Source organism: Accipiter gentilis, chromosome 29 (genome assembly GCF_929443795.1).
Source record: "Accipiter gentilis chromosome 29, bAccGen1.1, whole genome shotgun sequence".
NCBI lineage: Eukaryota > Metazoa > Chordata > Aves > Accipitriformes > Accipitridae > Astur > Astur gentilis.
The window spans coordinates 4,433,534-4,455,681 of record NC_064908.1 but is presented as its reverse complement, the minus strand read 5'-3'; positions in this window follow the sequence as shown (position 1 = coordinate 4,455,681).

The window sequence follows — 22,148 nt, the reverse complement described above, 5'->3', positions numbered from 1 at the left end:
GGACCAGGTCCTCGCGCAGCAGCCCTGTCCACCCACCCATGGCTTGAAACTCACGGGCAAGGCAGAGCAGGGAGGTGGGGAGCAGAGCTGGGCTCTTCACGGAGCATGATGTACTGCTGAATGTATGTGATATTCACGCCTACGAATGTACTTTAGTGACAGCTGCCTTCAAAAAATGCAAATAAAATAGCAGTTGCCAGTGCAGGGCTACCCAAAAATCACAGCTCAGCCCTGCAGAGTGATGCTCTGCAGACTCACCCTCGAGAGAGGTCCCACCTTTTCCAGCTGTTCAAGGCTGGAGATTGGAAGAGGCAAAGCCAGATATTTTTCAGCCCCTGCCCCAAGCCTGGGGCACATTCACTGCCCTGAGCAGTACTGCTCGTGTCTTGGGCGCTCCTGAAAATCACAGGGATGGTTCTGGGAAGTGGGAATGACAGATCAGAGCAGGGAATGGTGGACCAGAGCAACTCAAGTCCGTGGAAAGGGCTTGAAAAGCAAAGTTCAAGCCTTCCTCTGGATGCAAGCTGATGCTGGCCATCCACCTTGCAAACCACCGGGGAAGGCAAGAGTTAAATCCTCCTGCCTGGGAATTAATTAACAACAGATGTGCTCGGTTTTAACTAATTACTCTCCTGCCAGCGCTTGGTTTTCCTGTTCCTTCCGAAGCCTCTCAGAGCTGGGAGCCACCACACGGTGCCTGTAGGGATGCTGGCCCCGGAGGCTGGGCTCTGCTGGGCACCCTGGGCTTGCCTGCCCTCCTTCCCTGGCCCCTCACTTGGTGTCTCAAGTGAAGCAATTCAATGAAGCAGGCTAAAATTCATGAAATGGTCCGGTCACCGAAACTAGTATTGCTCTGTTGTTGCTGGTTTTAGAGCAGCTTAGTGGCAGGGTACCCCCAGGAGCGACACACGTCTGCCTCGACCTCGCTGGGATGGGCAGTGCATGATCCCAGCTGGCCATCGCTGCTGCTTGTCCGATACTCTGTGCTGGCGATTTATTATGGATGGGACATTGGGTGTATTAATGATGGGAGCTTATTGTCTAACTGCTAATAGACTGCCAGGGCTGTGCATTCCTGGGACTGCGTCTGTGCTACCAGGCTCCCATGCTGAGCATGTCTAGAGATGCAGCCAGCATATAGCAAGATGTACAACACAAGGCTTGGAAACTATGCAGAAGCCGTGGCAGGCAGGTGAGAAACCCTTCTGCGTCAGGGCTGGCTCACCCCATTGCTGTGAGGTTTCTGGGCACTGCGTGCTGCGGGCGGCTGGAGGATGCTGTACGGGACGAGCCCTGCGTTCGAGCAGCTTGGATGTGCCTCTGCTTCTTCGGTGGGGACTGCTTTCAACAGCCCGAGCTATTTCTGTCCACAATCACAATCAATAAAGCAAGAGCGAGGTGGGTTTTTTTGTTATTTTCCACTCCAAATACTTTCTTCATCCTGTTTCCTCCCAGTTCACACGGTGGACTGGGGTGTGCTCCAGCAAGGAGGCCCACGAAGCCATCTCCTCCTCCTCCTCCTCCTCAGTGCTGATGCAGTCCCCTGCTCCTGCCCCAGCCCCAGGAACCCCGACAGTCCCTTCTCAGTCACTGCAATCCAAGGGGCAGGTTTTGCTAGGGAGAAATGAGAGAAACGCATTGCACACGTGCGTGCGTGCACACTCACACACACATACACAAGAAAACACTTTCAGAGCCAAAGGAGAGAAAAAAATAAAACTAGGTCTTTGGAAGACACAGCGGCTCATGTAATCCCAGGTTCTGCTGGGCTGCCTCCGCACAGCGCGGCGATGGGGGGACGGGCCGAGGGGAGACGACTGCAGTCTATTAAACTTCCTTTGAGAACCTGCCAGACTGACAACAGCTGGAAGGAATTAACATTTCAGGTCCACCAGCTCCTCTCCTCGCTTTCACCCTTCCCCAAAAACCAGCTTGAGGCCGCAGGCCCGGCAGCATCACTTTTTCCCACTCCCTGGCGTCCGACAGTATCTGGTCCGAGCTGATTTCTTCTTTGATCCTGAACCTGCCAGAATCGTGAGCATCTGCTGAACGAAAAATCCCAGTGCCTATGCCGGCACAAGCACCCAGTTTGGGTCCCTTGCATCCTAGAGGGTCGGGACCAAGGTGGGATGTCACAACAGTGCTGCACGGTGGCTTCAAGCCATCTCGCACCTCTCAACCTCCTGCACAAGAGACAGCACCATCGAGGAAGGAAAAAACCACCCAGGCTGCCAGCTGCTGCCACTCAGGGCAGCATGGATGCCCTGCACACGTACAAGACGCAGGAAAGGGTTTGTTGGCCGGCGAAAGCCCACCGGCTGCCCCAAAGCCCACGTTTGCTGTCACTTTGGGGTGTCCTCATGCTGTGCATGCACCCGTGCCGGGGAGAGCCTCGGAGCTGCCCGTCCCCTGATTATGGAGACCCGCACCCCAGTGAGGGGTGCTGCCAGCCCGGCACCCCCTGGCCCCTTCGTTCCGTGCGATGGGAGCTTGGCAGGAGCTGGTTGAGGGGCGGGGAGCATGGTGGGACAGCTCTGTGCTGCTGTCGCCAGCAGAGATTACACAGAAAGTTATCGTGTCTCAAGGGAAGGGGGGTGCAGAAGCCGTCTGAGCTCGGCAATAGCTGAAGCAGTGCAGAATTGGCAAATGCTGGAGCGTTTTGCTGCCAAACGGCAAACTGCCTGAAAGCACCGGCTCCTCCAGCCAGCCTTGGAGGCTGGGACCCAAACGGAGACCATATATCCCCATGTTCTGCCTTGCTACCAAGTTGGAGAAGGAAAATGCAGAACCGCTCATGTTAACCCTCTCCTGGGTGCCTGGGGAGGAGCGGAGAGAAGCCAAGCAGCCCGTGAGCTCCTCACCCTTACGCACTGCCAGAGACCTGGGCAAAGAGAGCAGGCGATGGCTTTGCCCCCAAAGAAACACCAAGACCCTGAGGGACACAGCAAGGGACAAAGCCAGGATGCACAGGACAGCTGGACCCATGGTCCCTGGGGTCATATACACATACATACACATAGGCACATAAATCCAGGGACCACCGCTTGATTTAATGCAAACCCCTTCAGCCTCCTGCCCAAAGGCAGAGAAACAAGGTTGAAACCCAGCTGTAGGAGAGCTGGACAGACACACAGACCCCGTCTCGCTCCCGGTCGGTGTTTTCCCTTGTCCAAGAGCATCCCAGAGCTCGGCATCAGCACGGGCTCTGGCCGAAGGGGGCTCTGCCTCCCGGGCAGTGCCGCAGCTCAGGGCAGAGCCGGCGGCTGGAAGGAGCTGGTTGATCAGGTCGTGTGGGGAGCAGATGACTTTTCCAGTATCGGAGAGGTCAGGAAAACAAGAGAGAGAAACAACCGCTTCAGAGGGGTTGATGGTGGGCTCGGTGTGTGGTCCGGCTGCCTGGGGAAGGCACAGCAGCCCCGGACTCGGGCACGCCTGGGCTGGGGCATGGGAAGGTTGGATCCTGGCCCAGCAGCACTGTGCTTTCCTGCATCACCATTACTGGGGCTAATTACAGCCACTGGGCTCCTGCTTAGGAGCCCCACGCTGGGTGCTGCGTCCTCTACGCGTGCAGAGCGGCGACCTGAACCAGGACACGTCGCTACTAAAACTGTGACTTTATTTTTGGTTTAATAACACTTCTTATGCCTTCAACACCTTAACGTACACCTTATTTCCTCTATGGAGCTGATACGAACCCCATCATCAGCTCAAGCATCTCCTTTTTTTTCCTGCTAGCAAAAGCTGCGGCCTTTGCATAAGCAGCTTTCGAGTGTCACCTCATCTCTCGGCCATGCGATGCCAAGGGCTGGTGCACGACGCCGGGAGCTGGCGTGCAATGCCGAGGCTCCGAGCCGCCCCGCCGGCACAGGGATACCTGCCTTGCAGAGCGAGCAGAGACTTTTCCACGCGGCTCGTCAGGAAGAGGTGCCTCATAAACCCAAATAGTGATTTCCTGCTGCAGTCGGTGGGAGTTGTTTTCTTTAAAAATGCAGCTGAAACTGGAGAGGAGATGGAGTTAGCTTAAATATCTGGGAGCTGGGGAGTTTGCTGTGTGTGAGACAGCGCCAGCAGCCAACACACACACACATGCGCATGCACCGGCCAGGGATGCCAACATTTGAAAGCCATTAACAGGAATATTTTGGGAGGAAAATTCGGCCCTACCTTTAACCCCACACAGAAACGCGCTGAACAGCCCCAGTGAGTTATAGAGTGAAAAAAGTGGCACCATTTTTCTTTTAAGACCAAAGCGCTCGTCCCTGCTAAGTAGGGAAAGTTGGCACACGTTGCGCACACGTGCGTGACAGGGCAAACAGACACTCACCTCCCACGCATTAATTCACTCCTATTTACATGCTGGGCCTCATATGGGCTCCTGCTCACACCCACCCTGCTTCCCCCATGTGCACAGATGCGATGGTGGCATGGGGATGTGACCTGAGCACTCCTATTTCCTCTATATACGTGTGGGTGTGGGTGTGACAGACCCTACTGTGTGCTATATAGTCTGTCTGACTATATATATATAGACACACATACACATATGCATGCATATAGATAGACACACATACCTACATATCCATATTTTTGTGCATTTATTTGTTTGTATATATATTTTTCTATACTCGCCCCAGTGGTACTATCTGCATTATCTTGTTGTTGCAGGCTTCGTCCCGCGAGCGGCCTCTGGGTTTCATTTGCCTGTGGGTGGGTTTCCCCTCGGTGCTGGGATGCCCTGTGCTGGGGCTGGGTTTCCCATGGAAAGCTGAACCTCCCGCCCGATTGCCAGGGCTCGGCAGCCCCCTCAGCAATCCGGGAGCCATCCCCTGCGCTGCCGTTTGGTGTTAATTATTTGCTGGCACTGTTGATGCTGGAGGGATGCTGGTGGCTCCCAGAAGATCCAAGCTCCATTTCCACCCAAGCCCCATTGATTTCCAAGCTCGTTAGTGCCTGAGCCTGTTCCTGGTGACGGGCAATGAAAGATTTTTTTATTTAAGGCTCTGAGTTTTAAAGTACACTGAGCCTTCAGCATTGCTGGGTGTCTGCGCCTTAGCGTCTCTGCCTGCTTCGGTACCCCTGCTGCGAAGGGGAGATATCTAACGTGCCTGGCTTTGTTATTTTGCTCAGGATTTTGGCAGCACAGAGGGAGCTCTCGTAACATACGCTGTGCTGAACGCGCAACCCCTCGGCTCGGCCGGGACCCGGAGGCTCAGCCATGCCGGCGATTAACCGGCTAACCTCACGCTTCACATGTGCTGCCTTCCAGCCACCTTTTATCTCCTTGCAATAAAGCGAATCCCGGGGGCTATCGCAGCGCTGCCTTTCTGGATGCACTCAGCCTCCTCCCGGGCCTCCCGCCTGAGCCGGGGAGCTGCTTTCCCCTTGCCGCGCGTCAGCCGGGCAGCGAAGCCGCTCAGAAATGGCTTCCAGATGTTGCAAGCAACCGTCTCCCTCCTGCAGCCCGGGGGAGCTGGGGCGTACGAGCCCTGGGCACGTTTCCCCGGGTCCCTTCCCGAGCCCGAAAGCAGAGGCTGCCCCTTGCATCCAGTTCGGCCGCTCTCGGCAATGGCGGTTTGGCTTTTCGGGCAGGTCGGCAGCTGCCGGAGCGCAACCCTTTCCCGTACACATCGACACCTTTCGACGCCAGATCGCCCAAGGTGTGAAGTTCTTCGGATGCTCCCACCTGGCTAATCCAAAATTGCAAAGATTTAAGGCAATTTTATTGGCATGATGCTGCCCTCTAGTGAAGGGATGACCAGCCATCCCAGTCTCCCCACCATGCACACACTGGGCCCAGCTGCCGGATGGATGGTGGTCAGTGCTCAAGCCTCTGGTTTGGAAAATCAAGACGCGAGTATCCCATTTTTATTGCAGAAGTGTTCGGCATCCGCACCTCTTAGTGACATCCAAAGACACCCGTTGCATTAGGAAAAATTTTACACAACTCGATCCGAAGCAGTTTCTAGTTCAAAAGCACTAAGCCAAAAAAGAAATCATTGTAAGAGAGATTAAAGGAGATGTCGGAGGCTGCGCTGGCAGCAGAAGTGCTGGTCGGCTCTGACCACCCCACGGAGATCTGCCCTGTCTCAGCTGCGGCAGTGACACCCCACGAAACGGAGGGTCCTCGGGGCTGCTTTGCTACAAGGTGGGTTTTGCTGCAGATCCTGGGTGCCAGGGATCAGCCAGGTGCTCGGTATTAGTAGTGGGTGATGGAGATGGAAGAAGAAATCTCCCGGCAGCGAATCGCCTGGCAAGGGGCGAAGAAGGGGAATCACCTGCACAGGGGCTGGGGTATAAAAGGCTCTCGGCAAGGCAGGGCTCCTTTTGCTGGGGTTGGTGGGAGAGGCTCTGTGCTGAGCAGCCAAGGTAAGCATTTGCTCTGCTTCCCCTGGTAAAAAGCAGGGGAAGGTGGTTGGGGTAACTCCGGGCTGGTGATGGGAAGGTGGGGAAGCTGATTTCTTCCACGTACCGGATCACCTTCCCCTGGTGCGGGGTTGCACGGGCTGTGCTGAAGAGGCAGTGGTCTGTGATTTTGGGGTTGAATCCTCCTGTTGCTGCCTATAGCTCCCTGACCTAAAGTCCTGATGCTTTCTTTTTATACTGAGCAGCTTTCCCTTCCCAGCTAGGTTTTGCTCTTCAAGTCCTAGGACGTCCCTGTAGCATCTGAGATAAAAACAAACTGCTTTCTGGAGGTTGTGCTGGGGCTTGGTGACAGCCAAGTACCTATGGTGGCTGTTGCCTCTGCTCTTCCCTGAAAACTTGTAGCCTCTGGAAAGGCCAGATGATCCCCGAGTGCCTCTCACAGCCCTGCCCATGGGCTTTTTTGCCCAACTAGCTTGATCCCAGGGCTGTTTCCAAGCAATAGATAGTTGGGGTTTCACTCAGCAGGCTGGTGTGAAGGACCACACCAGGTCCCCGCAAACCCCCAGCTCAGCATCCTCCATCCCTTTGTTTCATACCGAAGGGCCGAGCAGTCCCGCGGTGGCCACGCTGCTGCTGCCCGTAGCAGTGGCTGTTTTCAGAGGATTCATTTTTACGTGGCATTTTACAATCCTCCAGTCAGGATAGCCCAGTGCACGCTACAGCCACTGTTTTTCCCCTTTACTGGGGAGCAGAGCAAGGCTGGCCTTGTGGGTATGGCACTTACTTAATGGTAGAAAGGAGGGTTAGCTCTTGTTTCACATCACTCAGGTGTCAAGTAGAAATGAAAATCCTCCTCCCCTTTCTCTCCAGCCTCTTTGGATTGCAAATCTCAGCCCCGCAGAGCACCTGGCACAGCACCTCTCTGACCCCGCAATGCCCAGGCTCCCAGCTCTGCAGGGTGGCACTGGGGCCAGGAGGAGACCCCCCCACACCCCCCCCAACCCGCAACCAGTCTGCAGGACCAGCCTTTGCTTCCTCACAGCGGTCCCTGCAGCCTCCTCGTCGAGAGCAAACACTTGCCGATGGGGGAGAGGAAGCAAATGAGGGAGGTGAGCATTTAAACCTCAGGCAGTATTTCTTGGTTGTAAATGGGAGCCGTTGTGGCCACAGCACTTAAATAGCCCCTTGATTATTTTTCTGCTTAACAAAGTTTCAAGCAGTCTTGCAGCATCCCAGGCTTCCTGGCAGGTCGTGTCCTGGCTCTGTCCCCCAGCCATACATCTGGAGTCAAAGCACCTCTGTACTGGCCAGAAACCCCTCTGGACTCATTCTCCTGGGATAAGTATTGATACTTTTTCCTAACAGACAGGACTACAACTGTCCCTCGGTGCCCACAATGGCAGTGACCCTTAATACAACTGCTCTAATCCCAGTTGGTGCCCTACAGAAAGAGCCGTGGCCTCGGTAGGGACTTGCTGGGCGTGAAGCAGAGCCCGGTGCAAGTCGTGATCGTCCCTGTCTGGTGCCCCTTCCTCCCTTTGGGTCGCTCTGCTCCGTGTTTGCTGAGCGTGCGTAACACATCCGCACAGTAATGTCCCATAAAGTTTGCACTGTTCCAGGTTGTGGTTTATGTCCCCTTGGTTTTATGTTTACATTGAGTTATTTTCAATAAAGGTTTTTTATTGTCTGAACTATTTCATGTTCAATAAAGGTTGTTATTGATGATGGTTCAATACAGCATCATAAAAATTGCACATGGCAGAAACGTAATGAAATGCCCTTTCACGATAGTGTTGCACAAAGTACAAAAAAACCCCCATGATAAAGTCTCACTTAATAAAACCCCTTGCACAGATGGAGGAAACTTGCACAGAGCACATAATATTTCACCACTTTTTCTCCTAAGAGCAGGGTATCCTGTGCCTGTGGCAGCTGGCTGGGTGCGGGCACAGCCTCCTCGGGGTTCTCCTCCCGGCTGGACACAGGTAACAGAGAAGCCAAAGTGGGAGTTCCTACTTCTTGCCCGGTGTAGACAGTTTTGCTGAGACACAGACTAGGTTTTCTGACTTTCCTCCTGTATGTCTTTTAGACAGCGTGAGGCAGCCTCCTCCGATAGCCACCACTAACCCACACAACATGGAAAAAGGCAACTGCACGGTGCAGAGAGCGGCTCCGCAGAAGTGCCAAAGCCCCTCACCGAGCCTTCGCGCTCCCCTTTCTCAGGGGCTACTGCAGAGCATTCGCCAGTACCTGCATGCAATGCCAGGGCATGCCCAGCAGTTTCATCCCCCTGTATTTGACTTGCAGCAGCAGCTAATGACAAGGCTTCAGGAAGAAAAACAGCATTTACAACTTCCCGCAGCTGATGAGCTAGATGTGGCGGCGTGGACGTGGTCCCGTGCTGGAGGTAAGGGCAGGCTCCCTGGGGTCAGTGCTTGCTGCTCTCTCCTGCGCTGAGCTGCTGGGCTCTAGGTGGACCAGACTGGGAATCCCACAGACCAGAGGATCAGCTCCCGAAACTGGAAAAGAAATGGAAACCTGTCACCGCGGTGCACAGTGTGCTTGTCCAGCCCGGTGGCACCAGGCGTCACAGCGAGCGAAGGCTTGGCAGTGGCAACAAGAACATCTCGAAGGAAGGGGGGAGCTGCCAGCCCTGGTCAGCGTCTCCTGCTCCTGGATCCTCATCTGTGCTTAAATGCTTTGGAGGGAAGATACTGCAGCAAAGGCAACCGGGCTCATCTGCTTCCCTGCCTGCAGAGCTGCCAGCCCAACCCTGTGCAAGCCTAAAGCTCGAAGTTATTCATCCTTCCTAAACCTCTTCCTTTTCCCTACCAGATCTAGGGATATCCCCATTTGCACAAACACAAAAACAAAATAAATATGCTGATGGGATGTAACCTGTGTGTACATGGGGTTAAAGAGGGACTTCTCCAAGGCAGCTATTCTGTAGCTGTCCCACCTGGAGGTGTTTTTTTAAGTTATCACCTGGACGTCTAGTGCCAGCTTTGCTGGGGGACATGGATGGCTGACCTTGTGGTGGCATGTAGGTGAGTGTCCCACCATGCCCAGGTGGGCAGGGAACAGAGAAACTCTTCAGCAACCCCAGAAACCACATCATTTCTAAGCCATGACAGGGAAATAGGCAATCATTGCACTTGCTCTGCTCTTTGGCAAATCCCGTCTGCTTTTAGCCCAAACGAGCCAAGAGCTGCTTGGGCTGACGTGGGCTGGGGGTGGCAGGTTCCAAAGCTGAGCTGGCACCTTCTGTCTGCACACATATTGCAGAAATCCTGAGACTCTAGGGAAAGGGCAGGAATAAATAAAAGTTGGCTGTTAGTTGTTAGTTGGTACCAGCCTCGAGGACTTTTCCTCCCTGCAGAAGAGCAGAGAGGTGTGGAGTAATGAATAAAAGTAGTAAGATGGAGAAAAAAAAAAAGTCTATCAGGTTCTTCCTTTGCCCGTATCCCCAAGTATAAAAACCTGTCCCTTTGTCCCCTCACTTGCCCTCTACAGATGCACATGCAAAATCTAATTAAAATTTAGCAGAAGAGGAAAAAAAAAAATGACACAGGGTTTTTAGCTTTAAAAAAAGAGAGAGAAAGAAAGAAGATCCTTAACAAAGGCCATAATATTAACAGGGCTGATTCGTCAGCCGCTACCTGATAATATAGAGTTGAGCGAGCTTTATTAACGTTGGAAGCCTTGGCTCTTTGTTAATTACGGGCTTTGCTAATGATTTGGAATATTGGCCGGTTCTGGGGGATGTTGATGAATAGAGACCTCGCCAAGATTTATTCCTAATTATCTCATTTGTCTCCCTCCATTACTTTTTATGGCTGAAATTTATGGAGCTATTACCAGGGACCTCACCACGGCTCTGAGATGATTTGGGAGAAGAGAGATGTTTAATAATAATAACAATACTAATAATAATAAAAAGCTAGATTAATAGGAAACCGATTACGTGGCGGCAGGCGGCGGGGGCCGTTCCTGGGTGACCCCCGGTCCCGGCAGCATCCAGCCTCCGATGCTCCCCTCGAGCCTCCGTGTCCCCCGGAGGGAGCGGTGTCCTTGCCCAGCCATCAAGGGACATCTGGAGATGCTGAAAGAGCTGTTGGGAAATTCCTCCTGGCACCTGTAAGAGTTGGGAAACTCCTTTCGGAGGAGATGGCAGAAATCCAGCAGGTTTTTTTGTGCGTGGCTTCTCCCCGAGGCCATCCCCGTCCGGGTGTCCTCCCTCCCCTCCGGATGATGCTCCGGCTCCTGATGCAACCCAAGAGCTGAAGTTAGCGACAATGCCGAAACCCCAAAAGCACCCCGGGGGCATTGATCTATACCCCTGATGTTTCCATTTCCCCCACTCTTCCCACCCAAATAATTCAATGCTTTAATATCTGATACCTCGGGCCACTCATAAGGGGGTTTGGCCATGTCCCCACGAGGGGTGGTGGCCGTGGCAACATCAGGTCACATCTGCCACCCCACCACCGAGGGGCTTCCCAGCAAACCAACGCTTTCCTCCCACCCCATCCCGGGGCCGGGGCCAAAGCCGAGCCCACCGCCCTTTAATTATCATGCAAAGCAATTATTTTTTCTCAGCTGTGCTGGGGACTAATTCTCTCCCGAAGTCTCCCAGTAAACATTTTCCCAGTACTATCAAATGTGCGACACAAAGGAGAGCCGGGGCTGCAGCTTATCTCCGTGGAGTATTATTCCCCTATCTTCCAGCATGTAAACCTACTCTCGTCCCGATAAGAGGCCTCGCACAAAAGATCAAAGGCAGCAAGACTCTTACAGAGAGGAGGGTTTTCTTCTTTTTTTTCCTTTTTCTTTTTTTAGTGTTATTATAAATTTGCAGATCCAGAAGAAGCTGCATTCCCGCCCAGTAACGCAGATTAAAATAATTACCCGCAGCTGGTTTCATTAGCCAAGAGGAAAAAAATATTAGCATTAGCAGTCCAGGGAACCCCAAATACAGCACCCCTCGTGGGGACTTTGCCGCATGGATGAGGCCACAGCAGGGACAGGAATGTCCCAGCAGCCCCTCCCAGGCTTGGGACAAGCGCAAGCACAGCCACCACACACCTGGATTTTGGGAGAAGGGGGAGAATTTCCCATTGAGAAATTGCGTCCAAGCAGGATTTGCTGGATTTATTTGGGATTTTCAGCTGATCATGAGATCCCTGAAGGCTCCAGGCGCGTGTCCCTGTCACGGGCATCGATTGCTCTCGGGACATTGGTGGTTTGCTCGGAGCACGGGTACCCTGGACCTGCACAGCCGGACCCCCCCGTGCACCCCCCAGCCACTAACCCCCCTGCAGAGCGATAGGTGCTCCTGCTGCAACTCTAGCCAGTTGCCAACCTGAGTCACATCAAACACCTTCTGCAAAAAAATTAACAGGGAAAAGAGGAAAAAATATTGCAATTATTGAAGCAAAAGACATCAGTGGTTTTTTTTTAAAATTGTTAAATAATGTGTTTTTCCTCCATGCATTGAAAAGGGAAGGGGCTGTAAAGCTCACCCTGCATTTTCATAGCCAACATAACCAGCACAAAATGCTTTGGCTGGGGTTAAAGCAAGCGTTCTGGTGGACCCACAGCACTCTCCCCAAAATCCAGGTTTTGTTTTCTCCCTCCCTCGTAATTTTGGCTGCCAAACCAAAAATGGATGTGCCAGCATGTGGTCACTTCTGTCCCATGGCATGTGCCTGCCAGCCCCAGCACGTCCCCCACAACTTATGGATGCTCTGACCCCCTTTATATTTTCTGGGTCCTGCAAAAGGAACTTTACACCTTTTTTTTCCCCCCTTCTTTTGCAGATGAAGGTTGGTGCAAATGAAAACCAGGGCTGCCTGGAAGCTAAGGGAGCTCTTTCCTCCTCCGGGTTGGGAGGAGGACGGAGAGTGATTGCCATGGCTATTTCTGGTTGGAAACGCCAGGGCGATGCTCGTAGAGGACAGCGGTGGTGATGGATGGGCTGGAACATGGCATCCAGTCCTCCTGTCCCAGCACAACCCCAGGGCTCTCCTCTTAAACCCACACTCCCAGCACCCCACAGACCCCAACAAGCTCCCCCAGGACCGAGATGACGTTCAGACCTCTCTGCCCCTGTTTTGTCCTCCGGAGCCGGGTTCTGCCCGTGGCGATGCTGGCTGGCACCAGCTGAGGATCAGGCTCCAAGCACAGGAGCGAAAGCACTCCCTTCCCACCAGAGCTGCAGCCCGTCAACACAGATGGCAAAATCTAAATGTTATGATAAGGTATTTCTCCCAAATTTCCATCTTAATAGAATTACGAGCCTGTAATTACCCTACAAGCCTGAAAACCTGCCGGAATCCCAATTAGGAATCTGAGGACATAATTGGCCCCTAATTAGAAAGATTTGTCAAATGAGAACAATTTTCTCACCTCTTCATTTTTTTTTTTTCCTTTTCTTTTCCTCCTCTTTTCCCCCTGGTGAAAATACGGATATTTTCTTTTCCCCTCCACATCTTTCCCCATAAACAGGGGGCTGCAGTCTCCCAGCTGCACTGCACTCCGCATCCCACTCCTTCGGGCTCTTGGGAAAGACAAACTCTGCAGCAGCTGTTAAGCTATTTTTTATGTTTCCTGGAAAACTGCAGTATTAAAAAATAAAATAAGAGAAAAAAAAAAACGAAAAAAAAAAAAAGACTGAGGGAGAGACCTACAAAACTGCAGCCTTGGGGTTTTGACTTTGCTCCCACTGCAAAGATGGGCACCAGTGGGCTGGCCGGGGCAGCGAGGCTGCTGCCAGAGCAGCTTTCGGGGCTAGGAGATGCAGAGAAGGCGATGGATGCTGGGCACAGCATGCGGTGGTCCAGGGCATCGCTCCGTGGCTGCGATCTCCAGTGGGATCAGAGGGTTTTGAGGAGCAGGCGCGGTAGCTGGGCTGGTGCATAGTGGGATGCAGGGGCTGGGATGTAGCAGCCCTGGTCCTACATGGCAGCGGCACAGCCAGATCCAGAGCAATTCCTCTACCAAAACCAGATAGTGAGCTTAGACACGGTGCCAAGCTAACACTGGCACAGACCCACATTGACCCGCAAGCCCCGAGCCCTGTGATGCCCATTGCGCACGCACACGGCTGAGGGATGAAAATCCCCGCCAGGAGCAAAGCCACGGCGGGTCCCACAAGCGCCCAGCCGGGTAGGTGCGTGCAGCTGCCCCAGTGTGCCCATTTTGGGGAGAATGGGCCCTCACCCCTGTGCGAGTGGCCAAGCAAAACCCCGAGGGGACTTTGGGCTGAGGAGGACCTGTTTAAAGGAAAAACTTTGCTGTCCCAGCGATGAGATGCTCCCACTGCCTGCTGTCTGGCAGGAGAGATGGAGCAAGGCAGGAAACCCAGAAAAACCGAAGGAATAAAGGGGAGCAAAGTGGACAGACTCACCAGAAGGGGAAACCCACCTCTTTGGGGACCGTTAAGCACGTGGCCGTGGGGCAGGGAGTCACACAACCCAGCACAGAAACGAAGGGTCTGCTTCCCCCACCCTGTGGGACCCCACGGTGGAACGGCAGCACGCCAGGGGCTGGGAGGGCCTGGAGCCACGGCGGGGGACGATTCACGGAGCTGGTGGAGAGGGCTGAAGCCGTCTGTTGGCACAGGGGGTCAGCACCCTCGGCAGCTGCCCGGTGCTGCAGCGGCTTGTCCTGGATGGAGCTGCAGGAAAAGGGCTTCATGGAGATGTCTCCGGGAGGAGGGTTGTGCCGCATCACCGACACGGTATCATTAACCAGCCCTCAACGAGCAGCCCGTTGTGCCTGCACCCCCATCCCTGTCTCCCCCCCCCTTGCCCAAACCCCCAGCTGGAGCTGCATACCGTCCCAGTGCATGTGCTGGGAGCACAACTGCTCCCCTGAGCCAGGTTTCACAACCTCCCCCCTTCCATCATCTTCCTCCTCCTCCCACCAGAGGCTCTTTAGTTAAAAGCGACAACAGGAGGGGAGGGATAGGGGGGGATAGGGGGAAGCCTGGTTTTCCTAATTAACAATTAGCACAGAGTGTGCTGCTAATTATGTGGTTCCATGTAATTAAGAAGCTAATTAGTGCAGTGTCAATTAAGATTTAATTAGTACCCTTGTCAAAAATACTTGAAAGCGCAGTTTATATGCAAGTACTTCAATATTTCAATGGTCATGATCTCCCCGACGCGGGGAGCGCCTGCTTGCCAGCCCTCGTCAGAGCCTGCTAACAGCTCTCCCGAGTTTATTGATATTGTCCTTTAAAACGCTGTCGCGTGTATCTCTGTAACAGACACTTGTATTGATTCTGCAGGCAGCTGGCGCTGGTGACGTGGCAGAGCTTTGCTTCCCACCGGGACAGGGCTCGCATCGGTCGCTGGCATCCCCGGGACTGTGCCGACTGGGTGCGAAGCCTCCCTCGCCCGGGCCATGCGGCACGGAGTCGGCAGTACCGCCACCGGCAGGACCCCGGTGCCAGGAGCACGGCACCATCGGGGCTTTCTTCAGCATCAGCCACGGCGGAGCAGCTCTGAACACCGCAACGCCCAAGCCCACGTGCAAGCAGCTTCCTCGCCTCCGAGTTGCTCCCAGGCTCTTTTAAAAGCAAGCACGCAACACCCACGGCGGTAATATTTTGTGCACCTAAATGCTTTTATTCTCATAATCATCGCTGCTATCCCCAAAGATGACAACAACGTGCCTGTGGGCACATCGGTGCCCAGAGCTAAACCTATGTTCTTCCAGTCTGGAAAAAAAGTAAAGCAGCTGGACTGCATCGCACGTCCCCAAAGGGACACCTTGGACCAGTGCTGGCCGTGCTGCTCAATGGGGCTGTGCCCAAAGCCACCGCTTGGCTGAGCCCCAGCCCCTCCTGCCACAAAGATGGGATAGCAAAGGGTTCCAAAAAGCCCCAGGGACCAAAGGCAGTGGCTGGTGATGGCAGAGCAAGAAGGAGACAGGAAGGAAAGATGGGGAGAGCCAGGGTGAATAACATCCACCCTAACACTCATACCAGCAGCATCTCTACAGCGCAGAGAAAAGCATTTTCTGGTCTGGGCTTGGTCCTGGCGAGGGGTCCCGCTGCCGCTCGTGTTGCTCCGGGCTACTGCCCACGGTGCTTCGGATCGCCCAGGAATTTCTCATGTCAGGAAGGGTGTGGGCTGAGGCAGGAGGAGGAAAGGAAGAAATACGACGAGGGCTCTCAAGGCTTCAAGAGACACATAAACAAAAACCCACCTACACAAACAAACCAGGGAAAGTCTCTGCAGTTTGTAAATCATCCTCTGCAAGCGGCTCAAAGGCTCCCAAGCCCAGGGATGCAAGGAAAAGAGCCAGTCGCTTGCTGGTTTTCAACTCAAAGGCGTGGGGCTGCTTGCAGGGCGCGATCTTGGATGTGCCATGACAGCAGCTGGGAGGGGAAACGGCTTCCCAAACTCACAGCTGGCTTCCACGCACCCCTGGGAGCCTTCCCGGGCCGGGCACAGGAGCTGCCACGTTCTCCTCCAGCAAACGCCTGCCCTCACCCCAGGCACTTTCCCACGTGTAAATCCACGCCGTGAGTACACACACACACCCCCACACGCACCCCACAGGCCTTGCAAACTCCTCCGAAGCCGCACGCTTCGCCAGTGCCAGCAAATTAAAGCCTGGCTCACTGAGGAAGCCGGTTACCGCGTGGTTTGGGTCTTACCTATTCATTTTATGCACTGTGGGAACACGTGCCTGGCTTGGTCAGGGACCGGCTTGTTGCACCAAGCACTAACCGGTCCCAGAAAGCATCCGAGCAGGAGCCCTCTCCCGCAGCACGCCCAACGGCCCCATCAGCCACACGGACATCTGGGGCTTTGGTGTTTTCACCCACCATCCCACCCCTTGCTGGGTGAGTACGGCCAAGAAATGAACGACTCCAGCATGCACTGGAAGGTTCGTGGTCTCAAGGAGGCTTTGGAGCGAGGTGGTCCATAGAATAATCTCCTTGGGCAGATAAAAACCTTCAGAAAGCCGGTTTGTGCTTTTTGAAAAAATGTCCAGTCCTCCGAGAGCTGCAGTTGAGCAAACCCTCACTCGGGCTGCGGTGCTGAGTCCCAAGCGTACGTGCGCAGAGCTTGACTGCAAAAGGACTCCTCGAAACGGCAGCTCCTGAGCAGCTCCTCCTGCCAGGATGGGAAAGCCTTGGCCTGATCCCCAGGCGCGGTTTCTTGGAGGCAGCATCTCTGTGCCAGGGACCAGGCTGGGGCCCAACGGAGCCGACGTGGAGCATCACCAGGAGATGGACCATTTCACCACTGCACCGGAGGGTTCGGCTCTTGCCCAGGTGACAGCGGTTGGTTTTACACCCTGGGGAGGAACAGGGACACATTTCTTGCCTCTACACTAATTGTCTCCCTGTGGGAAGCTTTCAGCACCATGTTGAATAGCGGAAAAAACCACCCAAGGGACTGAAATAGTGTCAGGACAATCCCTCAGAGTAACCCCATAGAAGAAATGATCCAGGAAGGAAACAGAACCCAGGACGGCATCAAACTGGGGGGCTCTCAGTGCCAGCCGAGGGAGGGGACCCTCTGTCTTTTCCACAGCGAGAGCTGGGACCTTGTGTTTCGGGAACTGGCGAGGACAGACTCTGTATCGCCCCGTGGCGTTGAGCAGGGCTGTCCCACACGCTTGGGTCCAACAGGTCTTTGCCATCGCGCCCTGGGCACGCTGCCGCAGCCCCGGCTCTGCCGCAGCGGAGGGGAACGTGTGGATTTATCACCTTGTTTTAAAGGGGAGAAAAGGAGACGATGGAGCAGCTCATCCTCAAAGCAGCTGCAGCCAACCCACCTCCCAACCAGAGCCGAGCCCAGCAAAGCCACCGCTCCGGAGCCGCACGGACAGAGGGATGAGGAGTCCAGGGAGCACAGAGGAAGCACAGGAGGTGCTGGGATTTTTTTTCCCCCCTTCTTCCCTTCTCCCTCCCCCCTGCCTTGTACGCGGCTGAGCCGCCTGCTCTCCCACAACGGCTGCCAAAATACAGTGAGACAGGGTATAATTACAGACACTTACTGCGGCCATTACACCACCAGCACGGTCTGCGCAAAGTGACACACGACCCGTCAACTCCTTATTCACGCCATTAAGGGGACTCATTAGCATCTTCGCTCAGAAGCAAAATTACCCTCACTGCTCATTTCAAGATGTCATAAATTTTAATTTAGGACCCAAAGATAGCACAATGGGAGCGAGCTGGCTCTCTCCAGCAGTCGCTGGCTGGCTGAGGGAGGTGGAGGTGGTGGGAGGGAGGTGGTGGTGTTGGAGGGGGGAGGAAAGAGAAATGAAAGGGCTGGTTTGATAAAAGATGGTGGGGTTTTAAGGCGAGATGGGGAAGGAGGGAAGAGAAGACATGCCCAAAGTGCTCTGCCCCATTGGAGGCAACGGAGGAGGAGGGAGCCTCCTGAGGGACAAATGCTTCCCCGGGAGGAGTGGGAGAACAGGGGCAGTGCCAGACCCTGCCAGGGCACAGCTTACAGCAGAACCTGAGTTTTGAGCCAGCAGCAGAACCCGGCAACGCAACTTGGTCCTTCCGAATCCCCTTCCCCAGGAGGCTGCCCTGACACAGCAGCATCCCCCAGGGCTCGGCACTGGCCGGGTTCTGCCGGGAGATCTCCCCCACCACCCGGAGGGAGGTCGGGCAGAGGGCTCCAGCCCCAGCTCCTGGGATGGAAAGCAGAGACCAGAGGGACAGAAGCCCAGGGATGTGGTGCTGCAGCAGAAAAGAGCAAATCCCTGCACGAGGATGCTCTTCGTGCCCGTGACGCACACTTTGCTTTAGAAGCACATTAATGGTAGGTACAAACCGTCTCAAGCAATCCTGTTACCACCACTCCATATGTTACCACTCACCAGCCGAGCGGCGAGAGGAGCTGTGGGAGCTCACGGAGCTCAGCCCATGGAGCCCGAGTCACCCCCAGCTTCACATCTACCCCACTTGCACCTGCTGGGCCAGAACTTTTGTAGCCTGTGGCTCAGCAGAAGAGTGGAAACGTGCTATAGCCTCCCACAGAAATATTGCTTTTATTCTAGAGTAGAAGTAGCTGTTGGAACCACATCTGCACGGGGCACACGGGAGATTGTAGACCAATTTTTGCAAAAGACCTTCCAGCCCATCTCTCCTGCGGTCAAGCCCTGATAACCTCCCTGCCGGGTTTTTGGTACCCTACCCGTGCTAGAAGATGTCCCTGCAAGGGTGACCACCAGCACCCCTTCCCTTCCACCCCAGCCCATGGGTGCTTGCTTAATCCTTCGCAACGAAGGAGACACACCTCCTTTCCCCCCTTCCCTGCAAAACTCTGTCAGGACCAAACACAATCACAAACATTTTAGACTTTACCAGCTACCAGGCTCCATGATTAATGAGTTCAAAAGTCCACATCTTTAAAAAACAGCGGAGGAAAGAATTAGAAGAAAAGCAGCTCCAATTACAGGCGGCTGAGGGACTCTGGCCCACTCCTGTGCTATAAGAACATATAACCAGAAAGGTTATGTTAATTTTTAATGTACAAGACTAATTAATTTCTGGAGCTTGCTGGATTAGCAGAGAGTGTAAATTCCAGCCTCAGCTCAGGCTGCAGATAAACCAACACCACCGAGGGCTGGGGCCACAGGGCTCCACGGGGCCGGGAGCAGCACCACGCCAGGGCCACGGCTCTCGGTGGCTCCTGGGGACGCCATGTCCCCACGCACCGACCTGGCAAGAACCCCTTTGCCAGCCCTGAGGCACGGTGCTGGTGGCACCAGGGACGGGGTTGCCACAGAGGGTCCGGCCACCCCTGCACCATGTCCGGCCTTCAAGACCCTAAGGCATCCAAAGCTACTTTGGAAAGGTAAAAATACAAAATAATCCCTCCAACGGCCTTTGGAGAGACTGCAAGGAAAGGGTCTGGACCTGGCAGGCAGGGATCATGTGGCCTGGAAATACAGTAAGTTTTTAAAGGAAAGAAAAGGCTCCATTATTCTCCCATTAAACTCTCCCCAGCTCTCCCCCTCTCTCCCTTCCCTCTGTCAGTCTTTCGTTCGCTCACTGACTTCCCCCAGCCTCTCCGAAGACAGATCGTTCCCTTAATCACTCTGGAAAAGAACCCCAAGCCGATATAATATTATAATTAATTAATTCACTAAAAAGGTATTAAATTTCTTTTCCCCCCTGTGGATATTATCTGAATTCATTGACCTTTAGAAAAATCACCCTCTAATTGTAACCAGGTTCAAGTGCATTTCCAGCCTGTCCCTTTTACATTAATAATATCTTCCAGGACTCCACTATGCTGCTTAAATATTGTATAAATTTCACTGCCCCCTCAAAAAAGGAGAGAGAGAAAGGCATGAAATGAAAACTATGAGCTGATTAAACCAGCTCCGGAGTGCGGGGGGAAGAGGTAAAAGGACTTCACGGTGGCCTGGGAGGTGGCCAAACCCACAGCGGGACCCCGGAGGGGCTTGGGACGAGGAATCCCACATTCCCAAGGTCCCTGTGGTCCCCAGCTCCCAGCTAGGAGGAAAATCCCAGGACCGGGATGCGGGGCGGCTCCCAGGCAGAGCATCCTTAGGAAAGCAGATTGCCGAGCTCTTTGGGGTGCAGCTTGGTGGGAAAAGGGGTCCCAGCATGTCCACAGCAACCTCTTTGGGGTGTCCGTGTGGCACAAGAAGCGCAAGAGGACTGGATTTCCAACAGGATTTCCAAACACCGAGGCAAACGGGGCACTGCTCGTCTCAGCCTGGGCCTCCCCGAGATCCCAGCGCCTCCATGGGCCCCGAGACTGCTGCTCCCTGGGTTTCTGTTCCTGCAGCCACTGCTTTTTTCATTCCAGGTGCCCGTTGTCCCCTTTTCTGGTTGCAGGGACAGGGCTGTGCTGCTCTGATCTCAGCAAGACCATGCTCGAACGACAAGCCAGCTAGCAATTGCTCCAGCATCCGGCACCGTAAATTCAGTGTCAGGCATGGAAAATCCAGCTGGGCGGCTGCTGTCGAGTCTGTCGGGTATCCCGTGCCAAAGTTCCCCCTGGCAGCAGTCCCAGCCCTGCCAGGGCCAGCGGAGCGGGGCCATTTGGCTCCGGCAGAGACCTGGGGGTACAAATTCCTGCTGCTCTACCCACTGCTCGGGAGGCAGAGCTCAGCCTCCCCCAGCACCCCAGCTCGTCTCAGCCGAATCCAACATGCGGGACTGTGCACAGCCAGCCGGGAGCTGGGGTTTTGCTTTACAGGGCTTGAGCCTGGGGAGTTTGCATCCCATGGGGAAGGGGCTGCTCCGGCATCACTGCCCCACGCAAGCTGCCACCTGCACCGCAGGGGCTCAGCAGCAAGGGCCAGGTCACCTCCCCTGCATCAGCTTTTGCATCGTCGCCTGGGTGGTGGGGAAACTGAGGCACGGACCTTCTCCACATCCTTCTCTGTGACAGAGTAGCTTTCTACCTGCACCTCACCTGGCTCTTCCCAGGGCTTTTTTTTCCATCACATCTCTACCCCTCTTCCCAGCCAGCAAAGCCACCATCCTTCAGCCCCAGCTCTCCTGGCCCTTTGGTTTACAGCACGCAGCCACTCCTGCCGAGGCACCAGAAATCCTAACAGCCATTAAACTGTCTGCAAGGGCTCCGCGCACGGTCCAAAGGGCTCCCCAACCCCATCGCTTTAAAAAGCTGCTGACGGAAAAACAACAGGCCAAATGCATCTAGGGAGTAACCCTTCTGAGCCAGGGACTCACCCAGGGACCAACCGAGCCCCTTCTCTTTGGAAGCAATTTCTGGACAGGCATCAGAGGTTTTCCAGTCTCTCCCTCTTTATTACATGCAAAGATTTACTTGCAAAGAGCTGCTTTGGTTTCTCGAAGCCAAAGGCGGCCGTGCTGCCTATTCCCCCACCTGAAAAAGCCATCCCTTCCTCCTGACCTCATCCCAACCGTTGCCACAACAACCCGCGGTGACGTCACCGGCGGAGGATTAGGGCTTCAGGTGGGGAAGGAGCAGCAGAAGTAGCCGAAATGCTCAAACCACAGAAGGAGCTCGGCGAGAGCCAGAAAGGAAATGAAGGGAGACGGGGGGAGAAGGAAAACTCAGCAACGGCCCAGCACCGAGACAGGGGATGGCTTCCAGATTGCGGGTCTGGTTGGTCCCACGCCAGGGATGCCACGGAGCCGTGCGGGGATACCTTGGGCCCAGAGAGCCCAAGGTTTGGGGTGGAGCAGGGGAAGCCCCTCGAACCATCTCCCACTCCTCTTGCTGCCTCTCCACTGCTCTTCTGCTCCGGCACCCAGGGAAGGGCTGCCTTGCTCCGGTGAGCATCTCGTTCCAGAGGTGCCGAGGGCTGCCTTGGCTTGTGTTCGTTCCTTCTTGCTTCAGGATCAAGCCCATCTTCTGTTTTATTAAAGGGGTTTTTCCCTCCCCAAGAAAACTTCTGATAGAAAATTTTCTCAGACTTGAGAAACAACTTGCCAACAGCATTGGTGAGGGGGATTGGAGACACGTCTATACAGCGGTACCTAAAGGATGCTGCTGGGGAAGTCACGGCTCTCTTTAAGCAGATCTCCGTTTTCAGACAAGTCCAGCCTGCCAATAAAACAACAGAACCAAACCCAGCCCTAAGACCTTTTGCACGCAGCAGCCCAGGGGGATGCAGCCGCATCTTCCCGGAGAGCGCGGTACCCAGGGTTCAGCCTCCTGGCACTGCGCATCGGAGGGTTTCAATCCTGTCCGAGCTGGCCCCCTGCTCATCACCCCTGCTCGCACAGCCCCTGCCTGCAGCCCCTCTGCTCTTCTCCAGCCCGGTTCACCCTCCAG